This window comes from Antechinus flavipes, chromosome 5, assembly GCF_016432865.1.
Source record: "Antechinus flavipes isolate AdamAnt ecotype Samford, QLD, Australia chromosome 5, AdamAnt_v2, whole genome shotgun sequence".
NCBI lineage: Eukaryota > Metazoa > Chordata > Mammalia > Dasyuromorphia > Dasyuridae > Antechinus > Antechinus flavipes.
Genome location: NC_067402.1, coordinates 222,587,764 through 222,607,384, shown reverse-complemented (window position 1 = coordinate 222,607,384; position 19,621 = coordinate 222,587,764).

Here is a 19,621-nt window from a genome sequence, read left to right as displayed (position 1 = left end):
AGACCCAGACATACGTGCTCCCTGCCCAATGGGCCTCAGTTGCTTGCATTCTGTGTATAGACGAGATCCTAATTGTGGCAGCCCTATCTGAAAATGACCTACAAGCCCTTAAACTGGTTCTGATTTCTAGCAGCCCCTGAGTGACAGAAATGAGGAATAGAGAAGGCCTCAAAGAGATAGCCATGATCCACCTGTCCAGCTTCCTAATTTACTGGGCAGGTGGAGGTGTGTGGGGTCAGAACACCTAGGATCCTCATTTCAGGATGCCCCATCAGAGCCAGGACTAGATCCTGGAGAGCAGGAGAACTGATGTGCAGGAGGGGGGGGGGGGGGAGGGGGAATCAGATGCTTTAAAGTTTCTACCTGTAACTTCCCCTCCCCCTCTGCCTCATATGGCCTGGGACAAAGGCCTCTTTCTTGCCCAGGATATGTGTGTGTATGTGTGTGTGTGTGTGGTGGGTGGGGAGCAGAATTACTCACCTACCTTAAAGGGATGCCTTTGGCCTCCTCCTGCTCAGCTTTCTTGTCCCAGGCAGGGTGACCCTGCAGCCTGCCAACTGCCAGGGCAAGTGTGGAGAGTACTGCATCCCATCCCTGAAGAATTCAGTCTCTTCTATGTGTTTGGCAACTGGGGCTCTAGAAAAGATACTGTGTCCATTCCCCTTCTCAGGTGTACGTAACTCTTGTTCCATCCCAAATAGATAGATCAGGAGGGAAGGAAAATTTAAGGCCTTTCTTGCTGTCCCTTTACCCTTTGCACCCTTTCCTCTAGCTTTCTAGTGTTTTGAAATTGCTTTAGTAGAAAGAATACTGAATTTGGACTTGGGAGACATGAATGAATGTGAATTCTGGTTTTCCTTTGTGCCCTCCAAGTGATCTTGAACAAGTTGTTTAATGAAGTCTTTCTGGGCTGAATTCCTCTATAAAATGAGGGCTTGTGAGCTAAATCATCCCTAAGACTCCAGATTCTAGGAACACTATTAATCCTTCCTGATCTCTAACCTTAGTTCTTTAAGCTGTACCTTAAACCCATTTTTCTTTTATTAGAGGATCATAGATTTGGAATCCAAATGGACCACAGGAGCCATCTAGTCATGGAATCAAGGATTCTTGCTGTAGATATGGAAAAGAAAGGACCACAGAGGCCTCATTTTAATGAGGGGCAAAAAAAGAAAATGTAGTTCAGGAGGTTAAATGTCCCTACCTAATATCATTCAGGTAGTACGGATTAGAACTGAGATTTGAACATGGGTCCTCTGACTTCAAATCCAATACTCTTTCCACTTTGCTTTTCAGAGTCTTCCCTAGCAACGTGTTGCATCTGTGACTGTCTTGGTGGAGGGTAGCAGGGGAGAGCAGAACTTTATATGTATGTCTTGTGTAGAACAGGAGGCAAAGTCTGCTCATCATAAAAGCCTCTTTGCTTCCCATAGAGGTATCAGTCTAGGTCACACATTATGCTTGTTATGATCCACCAACTGGTACCAGGCAGAGATGCCATATGTCCTGGTCATGTGCAGAAACTTCCAAAGCCCCCTATTAGAACTCTATACAGGTAATGTGAATGGTGGGAAATATTGCATTCATAGTTTATGGCAAACTGATTGTATCATGTTACAATCAATAAGCAGACATGGGGAAGTAGTTTGGTGGAATGGCCTAGGTAGGAGGTCAAAAATCTAAATTAGAAGACTGATGCTTTGTAGCTATGTATCCGTAGACAGTTTATTCAGTTTAATCCAATTTAGAAAATATTAAATACCTTCTTCTAAGTTCCTAGTCAGATCTTGAAGGACATTTTTAAAAAGGGTAAAATGACACAATTCTTCCTCTCAGGGAGCTCATACTAATAATTTAAATCTGTTATCTCACCTGTAGAACCCTAGTCCTGGAGTCAGAATGTCTGTCCTGAGTTCAAATACAGCTACAGACACTGGTTGTATGATCCTGGGCAAAGAATTTAACTTTTGTTTACTTAAGTTTCCTCAATTTCTAATGATGCTAATTATATGTTGAGACAGGCTTAAATGAGAATATGTATTATATAAATGCTTATTCCTTTCCCTTCCCATTCCCTATATTACAGGGATCTTCAAACTTTTTAAACAGGAGGGGCCAGTTCACTGTCCCTCAGACTGTTGGAGGGCTGGACTATAGTAAAAACAAAAACTTTGTTTTGTGGGCTGTTGGAATCTTTACAAACTGTTAAGTCATTAGAGTTGAGATGTTTTGGGCCAGAACCTGAAACAAGGTACTAAGTAGAACTAATTGATACAATGCTTGTGTTTATACCTTTACTCATTGGAATTCCAATGAGTAAAGGTATAAACACAAGCATTGTATCAATTACATTGAGTTAACATTAGGATTCTAACTTCTCCCTTTAGTTGTCACCTTGTTTCAAGTTGAGTTAACACTAGGATTCCATCAGTGGCCCTTTAAATAAAGAAAATTCATAGTCCTGGGTGAGGGGATAAACGTCCTCAGCTGCTGCATCTGGCCTGTGGACTGTAGTTTGAGGATCCCTGCCCTATAAGATGGGTATGATAAATAATATTTGCACTACTTTCCTCACAGGTAAATATCAAATGAGATACTAAACTTTGTCATCATAAAGGGCTTCTGAATAAAATATTGTTTGTTGAAGGAAGGAAATAAACATTTATATAGTACTAAGCACTTTACAATCATTTTATCCTTTCAAAAGGGAGGTAGGTACTATTATTATCCCCATTTTGCAGTTGGGAGAACTGAGGCAGACAAATGACTTATCCAGGCTCCCACCGTCAGTAAACGTCTATGGCTGGATTTGAACTTAGGCCTTCCTGACTTCAGGCCCACTGAAGTTTCTGCCTAGTGAAAAAAAGTGCTGGAGATGCACCAGCAAGTAATTGAGTTTGACAGTTAGTAACAATTGGCTATATTCCAGGTGATGGGAATACAAAACTATTAGATTATGGGGATACAAAAAACAAGCTTACATTCCATTGGGGAAGAAGAGCAGAATGTGTTCTCAAATCAATATATTCAAAATATATACAGTCATTATAAAGAATTTTTTTTTTGACATGAGGAAGGAAGCACTAATCCAAGCAAGGACTCACAAAGGATACAGTATCTTTGATTAAAGATTGGAGCACTCCAAAGCCAAGATGAGAAGCAAGAGCATTTCACCATGTCCTAGCATGTCTCATGGGATAACTTGGGCAAAACCATGGCATTGGGAGATGGTATGGGGAAAGAGAAGTAGTCCAGGTTGGGTCAAAGAGTAAGAGGGAGATGATAAGAAAGATTTTTATCTCTTATTACCAATAATAAGAGAGATGCAAGTCAAAACTAATTTGAGGTTTCACTCAGGAAAATGGCAGAAGTGACAAAAGATGGGAAGAATCAAAATGTTGGAGGGGCTATGGAAGGATAACTCCACTAGTATCCTATTGGTGGAATTGTGAATTGGTTCAACCATTCTAGAAAGCCAATTGGAATTATTCTAACAAGGTGACTAAAATAGCTATACCATTTGACCTTGAGATCCTTCAAGGCGTATATTTAGATCAAAAACCAAAAAAAGGTGGAATAGAAACCAAAATACTTATAACCGCACTTTTTGTAGTAATAAAGAATTGGAAACAATGTAGATGCCCGTTGGTTGGAAATGATTAAAAGGAGTATAGAGCACAAAGGTGATAGAATATTACAATGAATGTGAAGTATACAAAGAATCATGGCAAAGCTTCTATGAATTGATGCCAAGTAAAGCAGGAAGAAAATGTACCCAGAAGTACAACAAGGTAACTGGAAAGAATAACACTGTATAATTGTGATGAGCAAGTTTAGCCGCAGGAAAAGAAGGAGAAACAGGTCAGTCTTCTTTGCCATAGGTGGGGACACTGCTAAATGGGACAAGGCCTAGTGGGTGTTGCTGGTTAACTGTATTCAACTACATTTTTGTAACTCTCCGTATTTTAATTTTTTTGTTATAAGGGATGGTTTTCTAAGTGGAGAAGAGGGGAGAATTATAGTGGAAAGTGAAGTGATGTAAACATAAAAGAAATGAATAAAAATTAAAGAAACAGAAGAACAGGAATCCTTGCTAGCCAGAGAGTTCCAGTCTCATTGGAGATATAAGACTGTTTTATAAACACTTTCCTTATAAGTACTTACATAAAGAGTTCTAGATAATAAGTACTATGCATGATCTTTGTCCATCTTTATTAGACAGAATATAGTAGGACAGGGACATCCTTCACTCAGATTGATGCCCTTCTAGTAGGTAAAAGTCAAGCCATTCCCCCTCCACCCCTCCAATTTTCAAGGCTTGGTTCTGTCATCAGAATTAGATTTGCCACTTCACGGCAACTGCTAAGAATGATTCTTTAAGCCTCTGGCCATGGAATTCTATGACCTGTAGGCTTCATTTAACTCAGGCCAGGTCTGACTTAGTTTGAGTTTACCCCAAAGGGAGCTAGATGGTTCAGTGGATAGAGCTCTAGACTTGGAGTCAAGAAGAACAGAGTTCAACTCTAGCCTCCAATGGTTTTTAGATTTGTGTGACTAGGAGATCCTGGACGAGTCACATAGCCTCAACTTACCTCAATTTCTTGTTCTTTTTTTTTTTTTCAATATAATTTTATTTTCCAAATACATGTAAAAATAGCTTTTAACATTCATTTTTGTAAGACTATGTTCTAGATTTTTCTCCCTCCCTTTCTTAACTCCATTCTCCAAGAGAGTAAGCAATCTGATATGGGTTAAATGTGTGCAATTCTTTTAAATATGTCATTTGTCATGTTGCCTCAGTGTCTTTAACTGAGGGATACTAATTTTAATAGGGATACTAACAACCTACCTTACAAGGTTATTGTGAGGATCAAATGAAATAATATTCATTTTTAAAAGTACTTAGCACAGTGCTTATCACATAGTAAATAAATAAATAAATGCTTATTTTTTTCCCATCCCAGATTTCTGAATAATTTGGATTTGGGAGGATACCAGAGGTGCTAGGATAATAACATACTTTTGTAATGTTTTAGGCTTTACTAAAGTGTTACTTTGATGTCTCACTATGGCATGGAGATGATTCAAGTTCTGAAATGCTGGTTTAAACTCTAGCACATCCTATCAGACTGAAAAAGTTTTCAATAAAGGTCCAATAGTGACTTGTATGTTATCTCAAAATCAAGGTAGGATCATAGATCCATATGTCTGGAGTTAGAAGAGACCTTGAAGGATATCCATAACTCTTTTTATAAATCTATCTTATTTATCTGTCTGTCTAATCTATCCACACATCCATTTATCCATGCTATCTATCTATCCAACCATCCCTCCATTCACCTACTTATTTACTTCTTTCTATTCACTCATTCATCTATTTATTTATTCATTTTTTATCTAACTATTTTGATAACAAATAAGCATAATCAAACAAAAAAAATCCACATACTTGCCATGTCCCAAAATGAATGCTTCATCCTTCACCTTGGGTTCCTTACTTCTCTGTCAGGTGATGAATAACATGCTTCCTCATAACTCCTCTTGAGTCATGGTAGATCATTGATAGGTATTATTAAGTCTCTCCAATGTGTCCTTCTTTACAGTGTTATTGTTTAATACACCACAAGTTCAGACCACTGAAGATGAATATATTCAGCTACATCCTGTCACAGAACTCATGGATTTAAAATGTCAAATGAGATGCATTTTGAGATATGACTAATGTAATATTTATTACAAAATAATATTTGTTATGAGTTTTATTTTTTATTTTAAAATTGTTTAATTGGGGGAGAATAGAAGAGAGAGATGATAAATACTTGCCAAATAAATATTTTCTTAAAATGCTATTTGCTATATAAATTGTTCTGCTTGTGCCCATTTCATCAGTTCTTTCATTTTATGCAGAAAGAAGCAGACCCAGAGAATTTGTTATTCGCCCAAAGTCACACAGTAGCAGAGTAGCAGAGATAGAATTTGAATCCAGGTTCTTTGGTTCCAATTATGCCATTTGGAGGTATGATGGGGAAATCCAAGAAGTTGAGGATTGAACCAGGAGAGGAGTGAAAGAATAAGCATGACTAACTTGGATCCTTCAGGGGGAAGGGGTTCATCATTTGGAGGAGGGAGCCAAAGGAGTGGGGATGGTACTTTCTAGGGTAAGGGGGCCACTGGGACATTTATTACTACTATTTTGCTCTAATTTCCAGCCCTCTTCCCATGGATGCTATATGTATTTATGGAAGACTGTGCCTTAGCCTCATAGTCTCATAGATCTTGAGTTAGAAGCAATCTCAGAAATTATCTAGTCCAGTATCCCCTTTTCAGAAGAAATGAAGAAACAAGGGCTAGAGAGGTGGATTTGAATTCAAATTGACTAATTCCCCATCATGACTCAGCTGCTTCTTAGTTCAGAACATCTCTTTTCCATGCTGTCTTCTCCTGCCATAGGTGAGTTTCCAGATGGTTTCCATTTTAGAAATGGGCTCTGGTCAGTCATGCTTCATCATCCTCCCAGCTGAGCCCAACTTTGCCACTATGTCCCTGAGCAGGTACTCTTCCCATTTCTATCACCCTTGCTTTTCAACTTTCTTTTGTAAGCTTTCTTCCCCAATTAAGGGTAAGCTCCTTGAGGGCAAGATCTACCTCTCTTTGTACTTATATATGTATCTCTTATTTCCAATCTGTTGGCCTGGTGCTTTTCCTGTACTCCATGGGAGAAGCCCATCACCAGACTGGCTCCAGGTGATGAAATTTTCAGTTAAAGTAACCCTTTAAGGTCATCTTTTAAATTATAGAGAAATTGCAATCCTCCTTGATGTTAGGAGAACCCATGCAAAAAAAAAACAAAACAAAAAAACAATCACTGACCTTTGGGTCTATGTTAGAAATACTATGAATGAAATAATTCTTACTTGCAAAGAGCTTTCAGTCTAGTAGGAGAAGATGATAAATACAAATGTGTATATAAAATGAATATAAAGTGAATAAATTCAAATATACACAATGTAGTTAAAAGTAGTTAGAGAGAAAAGGCACCAATACTTGAGGGGATCAGGAAACATTTCATTCAGAAGTTCTTCCTCAAAAAGAGGAAAAAAATATTTATATAGTGCCTACCACGTGCCAGGTATTGTACTAAGCACTTTACAGATATTATCTCATTTGATCTTGAGGTAGGTGCCATTATTATCCCCATTTTACAATTGAAGAAACTGAGGCAAGCAGGTTAAATGATATATCCAGGGTTACACAACTAGTATGTCTGAGACCAAAATTGAATTCAGGTCTTCTTCTTTCTGGAAGAGCTTGCCAGGCCCAGTGTTCTATGTACTGAACCATGTAAAGAGTTTGTATTCCAGGCACAGAGAAAAGAAATGAAGCGTTGAGTATAAGAACAGAACGGGGCTCATTTTGTGAGGATTTCATGGTGTGTGAGGAAAGATACTACCCAGTGAAGCTGGAATGATGAATTATACAGAGCCAGATTTTGATGGATTTTAAAAACTAAACCCAGGAATTTCTATTTGATGAATAGAGAGACATAGAAACAAATCTACATTTAAGGTAAATAGCATTAGTAGAGGTGTAGGGAATGGACTGGAGTGGGGAGAGATTTGAGGCAGGGAGGACAATTAGGAAGCCTTTGCAATAATCTAGCTGAGAGATCATAAGGATCTGAACCAAGGTGGTAGCTGAGTTAGTTTAGAACAGAGTTCAGATTGAGAGATGTTGTCAAGGGAGACTGCCAAGATTTGACAATTGTTTGGATTTATGGAGCAAAGAAGAATGAAGAGTCAAGATAAATATAAGCTTACGAATCTGGGACACTGGAAGAATGCTGGTGCTTTTTGACAGAAATAGGGAAGTGTGGAAGAGGAGAAAGTTTTGAGTGAAAGATGAGTTGTTTTAGACATGTTAAATTTGAAATATTCAACAGACAATTAGTGATGCTAAATTAAAGCTCTGGGAAAAGACTGGGGCTAGATACAGAGATCTGGAAATCATCAGCACAGAAAAAATGTATGCCTGGAATACAAACTTAATGAGAGCTGATGAGAACATCAAGAAAGAAAATGTCAACAAAGAGCAGGAGGCTTACTGCAGAGCCTTGAGGAACACCCTTAGTTAAGGGGCATGATCTGTATGGTGAATCATAAAAGGAGACTTAGAAGGAGGAGTAAGACAATTAAGAGGAAAATCATGTTAGGGTAGTAGCCCAGAGAGAAAAATGTGTTTAGGGGGAGACAATGCTCTATAAGTTAAAATACTACAGATTAGTCAAGGAGGAGGACAACTGAGAAAAATCATTGGTAACTTTTGAGAAAGCAGTTTTAGTTGAATGATAAAATCAGAAGCCAGGTCACAAACTGATGCTGAGTGAAATAAGCAGAACTAGGAATACATTGTATATAATAACAGCAAGAATGTGTGATGATTAATTATACAGTGATTTAGTGGGATTTAGTAATCCAAAGCAATCCCAATAGACTTTGGGCAGAAAATGCCATCTGCATCCAGAAAAAGAACTATGGAGACCAAATGTAAATCAATACATGCTATATTTAGTTCTTTTTTTCTGTTTTTTTTTTTTAATATCTACCATAGTTTTTCCTTTCTGATTTTTTCTCTCCCAACATGAATTATAAAGCAATAGATATTAAAAAGTAAATAGATTTTAAAAGAAAGAAAGGGAGGAAATAGAACAAATGGGGCAGCTAAGTGGTACAGGGAATAGAGCAGTGGGCTAGAGTTCAAATCCATCCTCAGATGCTTCCCAGTCTTATTTCTTTTTTCTCACTGCCTCACTGACAAAAAGGCAATCTGGAGAAGAATTTAAATGGCAAACCACTCAAGTATCTTTGCCAAGAAAATCCCATGGACAAATGTCCTTAAAGTCATGAACAGTCAGATATGACTGAACAACAATACAGGACAACAGCTTGAGGGAATGGTGTGTCTGAAGGCAGTAGAGAAGGAATGAATAGATAAGCAGAGGTTGAAGAGTAGAGAGAAAGAGGGGATGAATGAGGTTTGCAATGTAGTTAAGAGGAGGAGAGAAGAGGCCATCTCACTGTCAGACTAAGGGAAACGAAAAGAGAATGGGGGGGAGTGATATTAAGGAGTTTGTGTATTAAAAAGAGAAGAAGGAGATTACCTCTGACAGCCTCACTTTTTTCAATACAAGATGAAGCCAAGTCTATTTTTTTGATGGAAGTTTATTATTTTATTTTTTATTTATTATTTTCTTTTTTAAAAAATTAATAGTATTTTATTTGTCCAAATACATGCAAAGATAGTTTTCAGTGTTCAATAATCTAGCTTTGCAATAAATAAATAAACTTTTTTAAAAAAGACACAAGGGAAAAAACAAACAACCAACAATAACAAAAAAAAGTGAAAATACTATGAGAAGCCAAGTCTTCAGCTTATAAAAAGGGAAAAGGGAGAGTTGGAAAAGGAGGAAGGAGAAGATTTAAAAACCTTTTGTCTAGAGTGAGATGGGGAAGCAATTAGGGAAGAACAAAAGACTACCTTACCAAAATGAGGGCCCAGTCAAAGCTGGGATGGCATGAATTTATTATGTTCCTAGTCAGCATGGTTGGGATTTCTTCCAGATCTGTTCAATAGCATGTAAATAGGAGTGGAAAAGGTGGATGAAGAGAATGACATGGGGCTGAGATTTAGCAAAGGATGAGTAATGATAGGCAAGAAGGGGCCAGGGATTTAAATGTAAAAGATAGTGTTGAGTTTCTTGGCTAGCTATGGGGTCAAGATTGGAAAAGAAGGGAAGGGAAGTCAGAGCAATGGTAATGCCCTGAAAATCCTGAGGCGTGAAGGGTTGGAAAGTCTGGAGGTAATTAGGAGGTATGAAGAATAGGCAGAGGAATGATAATATATTAGGATCATATAGATGAATGTCAGTTTTTAATGAGGAAAGTAGAACACTTGTGGGTTCTATTGAGATCATATGGTGACCATCCCTGAGTATGGATCTATGAATCCTATGGCATGAAGGAATAGGTCATAGAATTTAAAGAGACTGAGGATGTGTCTTATATCCCTACTAGATAAACTTCTTGAGAACAGGTTATTGTTATTTTTTTCCATTTTTGAATGAAAGATTCCACATGCTCTCTTTGAGCATCTTACACAGTGGATATCTAATAAATATTTGAAGAGCCAGACATGCATGGTGACAAAAGATCATAGAGGCAAAAGGAGACCCATCAGGCAAAGATGAACAGAAATAAAAGATAGTAGAAGTATTCAACAATCAGACAAAAGACTTTCTAGCCCTACCTCTATTTTCTAGATGAGGACACTAGAGCCAAAAATAGAAAGGCCTTAGCTATGGACACACAGTGAATTAGTGACACAAAGAGAACCAAACTCTAGGCCCTAAGGGTCTGTCTCCTTTTCTACTTGATTCAACCATTCTCAGCCTGTTTTGTCCCTTCCCTAAGAGAAGATGACTTCTGTCACTCTCCACCCCCAAATACCCTACCACACACACCCTGCCATCAGACCACAAGAGATGTTGCCAAATACCCTTCTTGGTTATGCAACCAGCTTCCCGAGAAGGGTGGAGAGTGTGGGGCAGAATGGGGGAGGAGGAGGGTGTCCCTATAGGGAGTCAGCCTGCCTTCCTGACCACAGTGGCCCCAGGAGGTGGGAGCATGGGCTGCCTCTTTATCAGTGCCCTTGCAGAGCAGGCCCTGACACCCCCCTGGCTTCCTCTCTCAACAGACGGAAAAGGGAGGCAGCCACAAGGGACAAGGGGAGGGCTGGGGCTTTATCCTGAGCTCACAGAGCCAGGGCGGTTACCCAGGGGTAGAGGGAGGTGGTGGAAAGGGAAGCTATGGATGGCCCTGAGACACATGAAGGCCCTCTAATTGGGGGGGAGGGGGGAGTAGAAAACAGAGACTCAGAAGAGAGGCTTTAATACTCTGGTTCAAATCCCAGCTTGTGATACAAGAAAAGAGTTGGAATCTAAGGGAGGTCAAAGATCATCCCTTCTGGAGCTTTTAGGATCTCAGGGCTTGGAGGACGCATTTGGTCCCCAGCAAGAGGACTTCCATCTAGAAGTCAGTTTATAATATTTAAGATTTCCATTTACTTCTCATCTTAGAAATGTTGACTAATTTCAGAGAGACTCCAGAGCAATATTGGAGAGTTTAGGACATCCCAGGAGGAGAAACCTACAAGCCTGAACTCCAAAAATAGGAGGTAGGTGGAAATCCTGAAGCCAGAAATTCCAGGGGACCATTGAGTTGAAGCCAGCCTATGTATTTGGAATAACTGGGATACACAGGATAGAATTGGGATGATGATTTTCCCAGAGATCAAAGAGAGTTTGGCCAGTAGTCAGTAGGAACCTAGGGGCCCAACCTTCCAGGAACCAGTCTCCACCCTTTGACTTTCTCCACACCCCACCACAATGGGGTAGGGCCAGCCATAACCACAGGATAGGGCATTCTGCCAGGCCTCAGGCACCTTCCAGGAACCCTAGCGTCTCTCACCCTGTTGCAATTCCCCACAAGAGGAGGGGGGCGAGAAATGGAAAAAGGGCATCCTTCTGTGGGGTTGGGAAGTAGACTACCTGTGTACAATCAAGTCATATTCTTCCTCATCCCAAATATATGCTGCACATGGTCTATTTGTTCTAATTTCCCATCTTGACTCATTGATCCCCTCACCTAAAATATCCTTTCTCACATGTGTCCCTCCATAGGCACATCTCAAAATGGATATACTCTGTGAGTGTGTTCCAGAACAAACTGCTCTTGGCAGGTTTTCCCTACATGGGTACATTCTTCCTGTGGATGGTGTGTGCATTTGTGATACTGCGTCTCAGGCCTCTTGGAGAAATGTTTTGTCATTGGGCTTCCTTTCAAGCCTGGGACATTTTGTTTATAAGGTGGGAATTGTGACTCCAGATTGGCAGAGAAAATACTGAGTGTAATATCATGGTGCACCCCAGCATAAGGAATAAATCAAATGGGCTCCAGAGATTTTTGGGAACATGTGGTTTCAGAAACTCTTTGGGAGAAACACATAAGTACTTAAATGAAATTACTCAGCAAGAGAGCATCATATTTGCATTGTCCACCATATGACATTTTCCTTAAGTCACCAGTCCAGTGGCCATCTTGGCTGCTCTCTAGTGCATGTATTGGATAAATTCCCCAAAGGCTGCACAATCCATTCTGTCTACTTAGGAGAACTCCAACTGCAGACATCTAGGTAACTCCCACCAGAAAAATACGTGGCTTCAATTTGGGGTCTGAGTATGTTATTTCCCTATCCAATAAATTCCAGTGACTTCCTTTTAGCTCAAATTTATATTGTATATAAATATAAACATGGCACTGAAAGCTCTTTGCAAGCTAATTCATTTTATCTTTTCCAACCTTTTTATATTTGATTTCCCTAAACACATTCTATACCTATACTGACCATAAATGATTTTTAGTGACCTTGTTGCTGTCTCTCATACATGACACTCCATCTCTTATCTCTTGGGCCTAGAACACTCTTCCTTCTTTGCTTTTTTGGACTCCTTCAAGATTAGCTTAAGTCTTGCACTAAGACTCTAGAGTCAATCTTTCTGGGTCCTCTTTTGGGGCTAGTATCTTTTCTTCCCAGATTATTCAAACCTACATATTGTTTCTCTGTTAGAATATAAACTTCTGAACTGTGGGAATTATTTTGATTTTTTTTTTTGTATTTTTGGAAATTAGCATATAATAGGTGATTAATAAATCTTGATTGATTCAATCTCTTTAAGTTCTTTGTTCCATGGGAAGTGCTTCCTGCACTTTGGGAAACAAGGTGCTAAACAGATAAGGGCTTTGCCTTATAGAAAGCACTCAAGAAATTTGAGTAATTGAGTCTTCCTCCTCCCTTTGAAATAGCAATTAGTTTATAAGCTCTGCCTTTGTACCAGACACAAAGATCAATATTAAAATATGTGTTCTCATATGATAGATAGTATCTGCTGTACTCTTTCCAAGGGAAGTTGATCCAGCTCCTCTAACAGAGAGGACCCAGGCATAATTTCCTACAAGTTTGTCTTGGAGATTAAGAAGAATAAAATCGACATCTCTCTAAGTAGTTATTAAAGCCTTGGAATTGCCAAGGGAATAAAGGAGAAGGCTTCAGGAATTTTTTGCCTTCAGCAACTCAGGTTTTAAAGAATGAAGCTGATTTAAAAAAAAAAATGTGATATGGACCAATTTTCAGTACCAGAAATATTTAAAGTAATTCAAGTCAGGAAATTAAAGCCATCTATAATTATATGAAAAAATGCTCTAAATCACTATTAATTAGAGATATGCAAATTAAAACAGCTCTGAGGGACCACCTCACACCTCTCAGATTGGCTAAGATGACAGGAAAAGATAATGATAAATGTTGGAGGGGATGTGGGAAAACTGGGACACTGATACATTGTTAATGGAGTTGTGAAATGATCCAATCATTCTGGAGAGCAATTTGGAATTATGTCCAAAGGGCTATAAAACTGTGCATACCCTTTGACCCAACAGTTCCTTTACTGAGTCTATATCCCAAGGAAATCATAAAGGAGGCAAAAAGACCCACATGTGCAAAAATGTTTGTAGCAGCTCTTTTTGTGGTAGCAAAGAACTGAAAAAAGGAGTGGATGTCCATCAATTGAGAAATAGTTGAACAAGTTGTGGTATATCTAGGTAATGGAATATTATTATTCTATTAAAAATGATGAATAAATTGATTTTGAAAGGTCTGAAAAGATCTACATGAACTGATGCTGAGTGAAACAAGCAGAACCAGGAATACATTGTATACAATAATAGCAAGAATGTGTGATGCTATGTTCAGTTCTTTTTTCTGTTTTTTTATCTCTCCTATGGTTTTTCCCTTTTGTTCTGATTTTTCTTTCTCAACATGATTGATTAAAATAATGTGTGTAAAAAATAAATTTTAAAAAATAAAGTAATTCAATTTGGTAACTTATACAAAAGATCACAGAGCACAATATAGTTATCTTTTCCAAATGTCTACTTTCCCCATTAAGATTTCAATATATTACAGATCAACATAAGAAATAAAATGAGAATTTGGGGGAGTTTTGACAAAGCTGAAAGTAAAACACACAGGCCAGCAGATGACATAGAAAACTACTTTCACCCAAATTTCGCAATAAAATATTGTAAATACTCTATGGAAATTTTTTAAAAAATCACACTTCTTCTCTGGTATGAAGTGAGGGCCAAAAAATTTTGTGCAGATTTTCTTGATTGTGGGGGCTCCATTCCCCTAACTTCTTGCAATGTAGAAGGGATAACCATAATACAAGAGACCCCTCCATTTCAGGCTTTTCCCAATTTAATCCTTTACACTGGACTCTGGCTAAAGGTTATTCAGAAGCAACAGAGAGAAGAAGAGAGGGAAGTGAAATTAGGGTGAAAAGGAAGGAAAAATTGAGTATGACAAAGACAATATTGTGTGGAGAATGAGGGGCTTCACAGAATATCTCAAAGATAATGGATAATTTGAAAATGAGGCTCACAAGGCTCTAATGCATTCCAAGAAGACTAAACAACAGGGCAGTTTTTGTGTGCCCAGACTTGTGTGTCCCAAATCAGAAGACTATGTGAACTGAGTCTCCAGCATTTTTAAGATGATGAAATAGGGGTAGCTATATTCTTTTAAGAACACAGCAAAAGGACTGGGTATGTATTTCTTTGCTCATAGAGAGCATATTCACATGGCCCACACAGAAGTCAAACTCCTGGCCATCTGACTTAAGAGGTAAAGCCTTAAAATCAAATAGACATCAATCAGCACTTTGGCTAGCACCATGACTGAACCATAAGGAATTATTTGTTCCAAGGGAATAGAAAATGTAGTTTTGGCATGGAGGGCAAAATAGATCCATTCAACCAGCACTTCTGAACTTCTTTTTATATTATGATCCAGGCTTTCTTTTTCTATGTTCTCCAGTTCTGAGAAAGTTTTATGAAAGAGATTCCTCTGCATCTTTCATTTCCTCCCACTTTGCCCATGCCTTTGGTACAGCACTCAGAGCTCAGGAGTATAGAATTGGTAGATTCTTAACACCAGAGCCTAATTAGGGAGAAAATAACAGTGAAAGTGCTTATAGTAGAAGTAATATACAAGTTTCAAAGGCACCATTTTCATCAGGGTGAAACAATTTTTTCCCAACCACTCTAATCATTTGATTTCAATATATATAAACTCCACTATAGGTATCTGTTAGATCTTCACTCACCATGGCTGGCATTTTGAGTTGTCTAAAAATCATGACTTGGGAAGCAGAAGAGGGAATCAAGAAGAACAGGAAATAGTCAGAGTCTCACCTATGGGGATATAATTTGGTGTCAGTTTGAGAAGACCACAGAAAAGAAAGGGAACACATAGTTCATTCCCTTTATTCCCCTTCACAGGAAATTGGAGGCTTTTATTTGCCCTTGTCTCACCAAAAGAGAGCTAGAAAAAGAAAAAAGAGCATAGAGGCCAGTTGTCCAATAATAATAAATGGTTGTTCTCTAGGTTGGCCTCCAATTCAGGTGAGTGTGATTAGATTGGCAACGAGGATTCAGAATAAAGTTTGAGATACTGGTTGGAATATTATGCTTCGTTGGATTTTCTTATAACATAAGGGATAGGAATGGGGTTGGAACAAGACTTTTCCTTCCTTCCTTCCTTCTTTCCTTTCTAATTTTTTTCTCAATTACATGTAACATTTTAAAAACATTCTTTAATTTTTTTTGTTTCAAATTCTCTGTCCCTGTCTCTCTGCCTTTTTCAGCAATTTGATATAGATTATACATGTGCAGCCATGCAAAACATTTTTATATTAACCATATTACAAAAGAAAATGCAGACCAAAAATCAAAAACAAAAACAGGAAGTATTGAGGTTCCAAGGAATGCTTTCTTACAGAGAAGAGCCCTAAAGATCAATTCAAACTCCATTCCTGCACTAAGAAACTTCTCTTTGTAGCTCCTGATTCACCCATTCAAAAATAGGCTGACTGTTCCCAATTGGTCTAAGTGACATGATTGAGAACTGTAATAAATTACTGCATGGAAGACTGTCACTTTGCTGAGGGACTCACTTATTTTTACTTTCCTTTATTCACTTGGATTTTCTTAGCCTTATTCCTCTCTGTGTAGTTCCTCTTTGCCTTTAACTGATTGTAGAGAATCCAGACCTATCATACCAATGAATAACATTTAATGGAGAATTTAAGTTGTCTTTTTGATAGGAGAATCTCCAAGAAATACTGTAATAAGAAGAGTTTGGGAAGCTCTTTTAAAAAAAAATTAGTACTTTTTTCCTTATTATACATAAAATAATTTTTAACATTCATCTTTAAAATTTTTTCAGTTCTGGAAGCTTTTGAAGTTCATGTCCAAGGAAGAATTTACCATATCTGGGAAAAGAAATGAGGAAAAAGTGGGGGGAAAGGAAATAAATAAAACATATAAGCAGTCCCCAGAAATGGGGTTTTTAATCACCAACCTATTCCTTGTAAATCTCACTCCTTCCTCTCATTCAATCCCATTCACTGTCTAACATCTCCAAAATGAGAATTGGAATATGGCTTTCCAAGAAATGGATATAGATTAAAGAGTTCTCAGGGAGAGTTTGGGTTGGGGCTTTTTCTTGGTGGTATGGAGGTTGTTTACTTGCTGAGAAAGGACACTTGGTTAAGCTTCAAGAAGTGTTTTGGAGCAGCTAGAGATGGCCCAGTGGGTAAGCTGGCCCTAGAGTCAGGAGAACCTGAGTTCAAATGTGGCCTCAGATACTTGACAATTACTAGCTGTGTGATCCTGGACAAGTAGCTTAACCCTGAATGCCTTAGAGGAAGGAAAGTACTTCAATCATTAACTAGCTCTGTGATTTTAGGGAAATCATTTGATCTTTTGGGGTTTTTATTTTCCTTATCTTCAAAAAGAAGGCATTGTACTAGATTCAGCTGTGGTCCCTTCAAGCTCCAAGTCTAGTTATGAACTTGAGGAATAGCTAAATTTAGGAGATGTTGAGAGAATATAGGTTACATAGCAATATAGACATTGACATAGAGAAGTAGAAGGAAACCTGGAATGGGCAAGAATTTTATCAGATCAAGGAAGAAAGACAACTTGGAGGAAGTCAGTGTCTAATGCTACAGAGAAGTCAGGGAAGGTGAGAACTGGGAAAAGTTTGTTAAATTAGATAATTAGCTCATTGTTAACTTTTGAGAATATAATTTTATGAATGAAAGTTGTAAGGATGGGAATGAATAAATGAGTAGAGTGATTGAGTGTGATTGGGTGAATAGAGCTCAACAAAAAACCATGTCCTTGGTAGCAACTCAGTGTTAGAACTTAGAAGTGGGCCCCAGGGAGGAGCATTGACAAGATTATCTTGTAATTCCTTGTTGAATTCCTTGCATTGACAAAATTATTATGATCCCACTTACTGTATTTAATCAGAAGGCTAAATTTTGATGACAACCTTTAAGGTTATTTTTCTTCTTTTTTAGGCAATTGGAGTTAAGTGACTTGCCCAGGGTCACACAGGTGGGAAGCATTAAGCATATCTGAGGTCAAATTTGAATTCAGGTCCTCTTGACTCCAATCCTGGTGCTGTATCTACTGTGCCATCTAGCTGCCCCAATTTTTCTTCTATTAAAACTACAAGTATCCTACTTCTACACTAACTCCTTCTAGGAGTTCCACTTACTAAGTGTCATAGCAACTATCTTAGCCTGCTTTAATGGCATAATAATAAAATCTTTGCTTTTTGATTTGAAGGTGGTCTAAGTTTACAAATTCTTTTGAGACATCTTGTAATACTGGCCCCAAATGCCAATATATTTTTGGGGTTCAACCTCTTTTTCACAACAGTATGTGAGAAGAATCATAGAACCCCAATATACTTGGGGGTTCAGTGCTTTTGTACCCTCATACCCCAACAACTATTCTAAGAAGACCACTAGACTGATTAGTAATCAGAAAATGCAAGAAATAACATTGGGGTGTCTTTATAGCAAATAATAACCAGAAGAGAGTTTATCAAGATGAAATGTTTCTATTCTAAGGGGTGTACTTGGAACATAATGAAATAAGTAATTCATTAGAACTTTAGTGTCACCAGAAGTCACAGGAGGAATTAAATATGACAGAAAGCCTAGGAGTGATGTGTGATGATCTTAAAAAAAAGAAAAGAAAAGAAAAGGGGGGAAAGTATATATTAGAAAAGAAAGTGGAAGAGACTCATCTCATATAATTAGGAAGGGATGAAAATAAATGTCTTTAAAAATTAGGATTAAAGGAGTAAGCATCCTTGGGACCTCATTTTCATCTGAACTGCTTAAAGAAGGGTAGGACATATACAAAATTTGTCAAAGAAATACAGTTAGTGAAACAGGAGAGAAGATGGATAGAGAAAGATGATTTGAATAAGGGGGATAGTAACTGAGTTACAGGCAAAACAAAACCTAACTCAGAGAGGGGATTATGAAGAGTAGAAAGAAAACAACAGGAAAGAACCTGTGACTAAGTTCTGAGTGAAGGGAAAAGAAAAAGAGCAGAGAAATAGAAGTTAATTGCATCCAAGCTTAAAACTTTGGCATGGAGGAAACTGTTACCCTGCACAACCATCTTCAAAGGACAAAATGTAAGAGAATATTATGAACAGAAATATACAACTAACAATCATAATTGTGAATGTGAATGGGATAAACTCCCCTTTTAAAACAGAAGAGCATGGCAAAATGTATTGGTAAGCAGAACCCATAAATATGTTTAAAAGAAGCATTTGAAACATGATTCACTTGAAGCACTTGAAATGATTCATAGAGCATCCAAATAAGGAATTGAAGCAAAATCTATTATACTTTAGGTGAACTCAGAAAATTGGATACAGTAATTATGCTCTCAGCCAAGCCTACAGCAAAAATAGACTTTAAAATATATAAACAGGCAAAATACATCATAATGAAAGGTACCACAGACAATGAACTAATTGCAATACTTAACATAAATACATGAAATGGAATAGCATCTAAATACTTAAAGGAAAAGCTAAACAAACTCTGGGCAGTAATAGTAACACTATTTCAGTAGAAATTAAAGTAAGCTGAGAAACTAGGTTCTAAGCACAATTAATCTAACAATAACCAATAAATTGGATCAATGACTTCTAAGAATTAACAAGATTATAAACTCTCAAGCAACATAGGTGTGTCTTCTGATTGGCAATCAATGATGTAATTAAAATTGAGATTACATCATTTGGATCTCCCCTTCTGAAATCCCCTTAAATCACTGCCATGATATGTGATTTGACTTATAAGACAAAGGTTCTCAGGTGATAGGATTAGTCTGCAGACTAAAGTAATTGCTAAAATAATTTAAATTGTTGAGTTTGACCTTTTGGGTTAATCAAGTTTTTCTGGAAAATAGGTGATAGGTGGGATTACAAAAGTGGAGGTAATTATAAAGTAATGATTTGACTTTTTGGCAAATTTCTCTGGGATATGAGTAGTGGCTGAATTTTATAAGAGAGGAAACATGAAAAGGAATATTAAATCTAGGTTGATTAAGTCTTAGCAAAATGGGAT